The sequence below is a fragment of the Sinocyclocheilus rhinocerous genome, unplaced genomic scaffold (genome assembly GCF_001515625.1).
Source record: "Sinocyclocheilus rhinocerous isolate Xijiao unplaced genomic scaffold, SAMN03320098_v1.1 scaffold461, whole genome shotgun sequence".
NCBI classification, from domain to species: Eukaryota; Metazoa; Chordata; class Actinopteri; order Cypriniformes; family Cyprinidae; genus Sinocyclocheilus; species Sinocyclocheilus rhinocerous.
Genome location: NW_015624123.1, coordinates 1,226,189 through 1,233,188, shown reverse-complemented (window position 1 = coordinate 1,233,188; position 7,000 = coordinate 1,226,189).

The window sequence follows — 7,000 nt, the reverse complement described above, 5'->3', positions numbered from 1 at the left end:
AACACTATCTTACTTCATAAGACCAATAAAAAAAACATTTTTAGTGAATTGTTGGCCTTATGAAAAGTATGTTCATTTACTGTACATGTACTCAATAACTTGGTAGGGTCTCCTTCTGCTTTAATTACTGCCTCAATTCGGCATGGCATGGAGGTGATCAGTTTGTGGCACTACTAAGGTGGTATGGAAGCCCAGGTTTCTTTGACAGTGGCCTTCAGCTCATCTGCATTTTTTGGTCTCTTGTTTCTCATTTTCCTCTTGACAATACAGACAATACAGTTCAGGTCTGGTGAGTTTGCTGGCCAGTCAAGCACACCAACACCATGGTCATTTAACCAACTTTTGGTGCTTTTGGCAGTGTGAGCAGGTGCCAAATCCTGCTGGAAAATAAAATCAGCATCTTCAAAAAGCTGGTCAGCAGAAGGAAGCATGAAGTGCTCCAAAATTTCTTGGTAAACGGGTGCAGTGACGCTGGTTTTCAAAAAACACAATGGACCAACACCAGCAGATGACATTGCACCCCAAATCATCACAGACTGTGGAAACTTAACACTGGACTTCAAGCAACTTGGGCTATGAGCTTCTCCACCCTTCCTCCAGACTCTAGGACCTTGGTTTCCAAATGAAATACAAAACTTGCTCTCATCTGAAAAGACGACTTTGGACCACTGGGCAACAGTCCAGTTCTTCTTCTCCTTAGCCCAGGTAAGACGCCTCTGACGTTGTCTGTGGTTCAGGAGTGGCTTAACAAGAGGAATACGACAACTGTAGCCAAATTCCTTGACACGTCTGTGTGTGGTGGCTCTTGATGCCTTGACCCCAGCCTCAGTCCATTCCTTGTGAAGTTCACTCAAATTCTTGAATCGATTTTGCTTGACAATCCTCATAAGGCTGCGGTTCTCTCGGTTGGTTGTGCATCTTTTTCCTTCCACTCAACTTTCTGTTAACATGCTTGGATACAGCACTCTGTGAACAGCCAGCTTCTTTGGCAATGAATGTTTGTGGCTTACCCTCCTTGTGAAGGGTGTCAATGATTGTCTTCTGGACAACTGTCAGATCAGCAGTCTTCCCCATGATTGTGTAGCCTAGTGAACCAAACTGAGAGACCATTTTGAAGGCTCAGGAAACCGTTGCAGGTGTTTTGAGTTGATTAGCTAATTGGCATGTCACCATATTCTAATTTGTTGAGACAGTGAATTGGTGGGTTTTTGTTAAATGTGAACCAAAATCATCACAATTAAAAGAACCAAAGACTTAAACTACTTCAATCTGTGTGCATTGAATTTATTTAATACACGAGTTTCACAATTTGAGTTGAATTACTGAAATAAATGAACTTTTCCACGACATTCTAATTTATTGAGATGCACCTGTAAAGTAGTAACTAAAGTAAAGTACTAAACTAAAGTAAGTAAAGAACACATTTTAGAAATGTACTTTTTTCAGGTTTATTATACATGCAAATATATTTTACTATGAGTACAGACCAAACAAACTGTTGAACTGTTTTGAGTGTTTTCTAATATCCGCTCCTTTTTTTTTTTTCATTTTCATTTTGTAGCAGCCCTTGTTTTTATTTAAGAGAAAAACTTTTTTGCAAATGCAAATGAAAAATATGGAGAAAGAATGTTCATAGAGCAACATTTTCATATGCAAAAAAATATTTAGGTTTATCTGCAGGTGAAAGTTCAACCTTGGTGTGAATATAGATTCATAGATATGCACCGTGTAACAAGATTTTGAACAGAAACATTCATGTTTGGTATTCTTATCCCATTAATGGGATTTGAACCTACAACATTTCAGTAACCCAGATCTAACCCCATGGCTACACCACCACAATTGATCTACCTATGCATTAAAATTCATTACATTAAAACTAACTATTGTACATCACCTCCACAGAAGAGGCCGTACACCAATCACTAATAGAGGAACAAATCTGATCCCTCACCAAGGAGTGATCATCATCAGCAGGGGTCAGGCTGATCTCGTCCGGGGAGGTGATAGATGAGCGTGTGGTGCGAGGCGTACGGGGTGAGGGCAGGGTGTCCCAGGTGTTGTAGCCTCTGGGCGGAGGAGTTGGCATCTGAACACCTGAGCGCTGACAGCAGTTTTCAGCATGAGAGAGAGAGAGAGAGAGAGACCGAATAAGAGGCAACACATTGTATTTGAGGGTGTATGTATCTAATACACTAGAGTCTGAATAATACAATATACGGTACTATTTTCTCAGGGTTTGCATTGTAGGTTATTATATGCAATAACCTGCCAGAGTGAATATCCCAGATTATTCATCTTTATATAGCCATTAGCCACTTCTCTTTCATGCTCTCTGTTATGACTCTGAAAAAGGGGGAAAAAATTAAAAATACCTTGATCATTTTCACTGAATCACTGTGAAGCTCAATTATACAGAATCACTCTCAGGTTTTCATGATGGAGCAGCACAGCACCCAATAAATCAGACCTCTTCGTCTAATGTTGTACTTCAGTCCTGCCATCTGGACAATTCTACATTCTCTCTGTGTGAAAGCTTGAACAATGAAAAAAAAACATCAACCCACCTGAAAGCCTAGCTAATTACTGCCATGAAACTTGGTGAAACCAGAGTGATACAATTCATTATTGTTTAATAGATTGACTTTGGATTGTCCATTGTTTTAGTGTTCCAATTCTTATTTGTATTTTATTTTGATTTACAAATTTATTTAGCTACGTATAATTAGCTGTTTTAACTCAGAAGTAAAAGTCCTAGAGGATTATTTCTCAACTTCATGCTGAATGTTTTCCAGGGTTGATCATCTTATTGGCAATGTTGGCAAATGCCTAAGGGTCTTGACATGGTGACCAATCACAATGATCTGAACGGACTGAGGAGCTAGTAAATATAAATATTCTAGACACACATGGACGGTGCATGCTGGGAATTCAAGTAGCCCAGCAGCATCTATCACAACTGTGTAGTCCTGTGTTGGTGATTGAGTTTAAAAATGAACTTTTCCACGACATTCTAATTTATTGAGATGCACCTGTATATTAAATGTCAGTCATCAAACTGATGTTATCATTAAAAGGGATAGTTCACACAAAAATGAAAAAAAAAAAAACCTGACATCATTTACTCACCCTCATGTTGTTTCAAATCTGTATGACTTTTTTCCTTTGTCAATAACAAATTTATTCATAATTAAGACGGTTTAAACTTCAAACCGTTGCTTCCAGCTAAAATACAAGCCCTCTATCAATAATACTGCTTTCTCCAGAGAAAAAAAAAGTTGTCTCGTATGAATCAGGAGAGACATATGCACAGATTAAGCACTGTTTACAAGCAAAACTGTTCTAAACAAATATGTCAGTGGATTTTGATGTAAGAGGAAAACAGGCAAATGACTTTTTCACTGGAGGAAGCATTTTTATTAATTATGGGCTCATATATTTTGGCCAAAAGTGACAATTTAAAGTTAATATATGATATCCTACTGTTTACGTTCACTTAAGACGTTATCAACTGTGTTTACGTGAATACTCGTCAATACGGACAATTCGACATCATTTTGTGTGTAATTCTCCGTTCATGCAACGGGAAAGAGTACTCACGCGCTGTGAGACGCGCTTTGTGTGTCTGCGCTCAGAAAACCGGTTCGAATTGAGTTCTCTCTTGCGTCGTCAGATTTATCCATATGTCTGCTCTTCTCTTACTCCCACATATTGACATTTTTTGAACGTTTTATGCGACGTGCAGCAAGTGTATTTTAGCTTATGTCCTGCTGGTTCATATGTACGCATAACCTCCAAAGCATGCAGCAGATTCGTTCTGAATTAATCTCATCCCAAATCGTCCCTCCCTAACATTTTCGTCCCGTTTTTATTCGTTGACGAAAATGTCAATAGATTTACGTCATAGTTTTTGTCATTCAAAAAGAGTTTTAGTTCGTTATCGTCTCGTCGTCGGTGAAAAAAATGTTGTTGACGACAATTATGACAAAATTATTCGTCAACGAAATTAACAATGAAGAAAGAATAAACTCAAAAGTCAATTATCAGCAAAGTTTCATTTTTGGGTGAACTGTTCCTTTAATCCTACTGCATAAAATGAAATAAGTGAAGCTGATATTTGAATAGAAATGGCAGATACTATGAAATATATGAATCAAATGAATAAAAGAGATGGCACTCGGGAGGACACTGTATGTACAGTATTTCTGTATTTGTATGTGTTTGTTCTGGAATATCTCCTAACAGACTGTGAACAGATTGGAAATGGAGTCTGAGGTGTTTTGTTCACAGCTAGAAAGCAATATGGTGAGTGTAAACTTACTGCCATCTTTCAGTGGCTCGTACCTGTTGTGTAGAAGCCAGGCTGCTCGGACACACTTGCACAAACATAATAATAATAATAACAACAACAACAACAATAACAATAATAATATTTAAATAAGCTTGTTGTAAGCCAAACCATAAGCCTTTGGCATTTTTGCATCTGGAATGAAACATTATTTATCAATCATCATCATCATAAGGTAGGTTCTCACAGAGTTGGTAAAATCAACACACGCTTTAATTCAGTGTTGTGGATGTTTATTGTGCTCACTCGCTACTGTTGGTCTAGGTTAGCTAAAGGTCAAATTTAAATGTATGTTTTAGCTGCCGCTGTTGATGTGTATGTGTTTCCTCTCATGTGGCAGTGGCTCGCTGCTCTCTGTTTCGCAGCACCTGTTCTTAATTCCAGCGTGTCTTTAGCGTGTCAACCGAACAAAGCCGGCCCCTCCTTGCAAAGCCAGAACAACAAACAGCTTAATTAGAGTGACCTCCTGTCCTTGTGAAATCAGACACATCCATTATGCACAGCACACTTGTGTGCTTCATACAACAAGGTTCTTTGGGTGAAAGCCAGGAACTTTCAAAGCCTTCGCTTTAACTTACAATGACTCTTAAGGCCTGTTCACCCGAAGCATGTTGTTTTGGCATGACAAGAGCATCATCCCTGTGCACAATGCATCCCTGTTAAACCTTTCACATGAGTGCGAAAATTAAATTACCCCGCAACAAAAATATATTTTTATATACTTTGATTTTTGTTTATTTAGTACTCATCAGCCAATAAGATCTAAGCTTATATATATTTGACACAGTGTTCATTACACCAACTATTACATCAATAAAACTAATAGTAATCCTTAAATGGAAGACGTTTGGGACGGCCAGAACCCTTCCTAGAGCTGGCCGTCTGGCCAAACTGAGCTATCGGGGGAGAAGAGCCTTGGTGAGAGAGGTAAAGAAGAACCCAAAGATCACTGTGGCTGAGCTCCAGAGATGCAGTCGGGAGATGGGAGAAAGTTGTAGAAAGTCAACCATCACTGCAGCCCTCCACCAGTCGGGGCTTTATGGCAGAGTGGCCCGACGGAAGCCTCTCCTCAGTTCAAGACACATGAAAGCCCGCATGGAGTTTGCTAAAAAAACACCTGAAGGACTCCAAGATGGTGAGAAATAAGATTCTCTGGTCTGATGAGACCAAGATATAACTTTTTGGCCTTAATTCTAAGCGGTATGTGTGGAGAAAACCAGGCACCTGTCCAATACAGTCCCAACAGTGAAGCATGGTGGTGGCAGCATCATGCTGTGGGGGTGTTTTTCAGCTGCAGGGACAGGACGACTGGTTGCAATTGAGGGAAAGATGAATGCGGCCAAGTACAGGGATATCCTGGATGAAAACCTTCTCCAGAGTGCTCAGGACCTCAGACTGGAACTAAGGTTTACCTTCCAACAAGACAATGACCCTAAGCACACAGCTAAAATAACGAAGGAGTGGCTTCACAACAACTCTGTGACTGTTCTTGAATGGCCCAGCCAGAGCCCTGACTTAAACCCAATTGAGCATCTCTGGAGAGACCTAAAAATGGCTGTCCACCAACGTTTACCATCCAACCTGACAGAACTGGAGAGGATCTGCAAGGAGGAATGGCAGAGGATCGCCAAATCCAGGTGTGAAAAACTTGTTGTATCTTTCCCAAAAAGACTCATGGCTGTATTAGATCAAGAGGGTGCTTCTACTAAATACTGAGCAATGGGTCTGAATACTTAGGACCATGTGATATTTCTGTTTTTCTTTTTTAATAAATCTGCAAAGATGTCAACAATTCTGTGTTTTTCTGTCAATATGGGGTGCTGTGTGTACATTAATGAGGAAAAAAAATTAACTTAAATGATTCTAGCAAATGGCTGCAATATAACAAAGAGTGAAAAATTGAAGGGGGTCTGAATACTTTCCGTACCCACTGTATATATATATTGTTTATTTATTAAACTGTTTATTTATTGTAATGGCTGCTTATTGTGTACATCACTATTAGTATTAACAATAGGTACTAGTGCTGTGTTCGATACATCGATACGACGATGTATCGCCACAGAGATTTGACGATACGAGTATTGATACAGCTGTCTCTGTATCGATATCGCGGCATGTGCGTTGCAGTGGACCGCGCTTAATTTGAATACAAGAACACCGTTTAAAATGGAGTAGAAAAGTGCGAGGTTTCTAAAAAATAATGACTAGAGCAAAATATATAGGCTACAACAAGGTTTAATCTGGCCGCAGAGGAGCACAACTGGGTTGCCTGATATAAAGAGACGTAATCCCCGAAACAGAGCTTCCCACTTGCGCAATACGGAAATATTTGCTAAGTGTGTTACTTATCTTTGTCAATCTGGCAACCATGTGCACGCGCTCTCTCTCCACTCTGGATAAACACGCTTGCTTTCTGGAAAACACCGGTTAGCTTGCAGTTTAGCGATCTCCACATCAATATTCTATTCTCAGAAAAGTGTGATTTGTCAAGTGTTCATTTATGAGAGAGAGAATAAAGAATATCTCTTTGGATTTGAGACTTTAGTCTTTGCAACTTTACAGATCTTCTTTATGCACCAAGAGCTTGTAACACTCCAAAGAGAAAGGAAAAATTGAAATCGCATCATATGACCCCTTTAACAGCGAAGC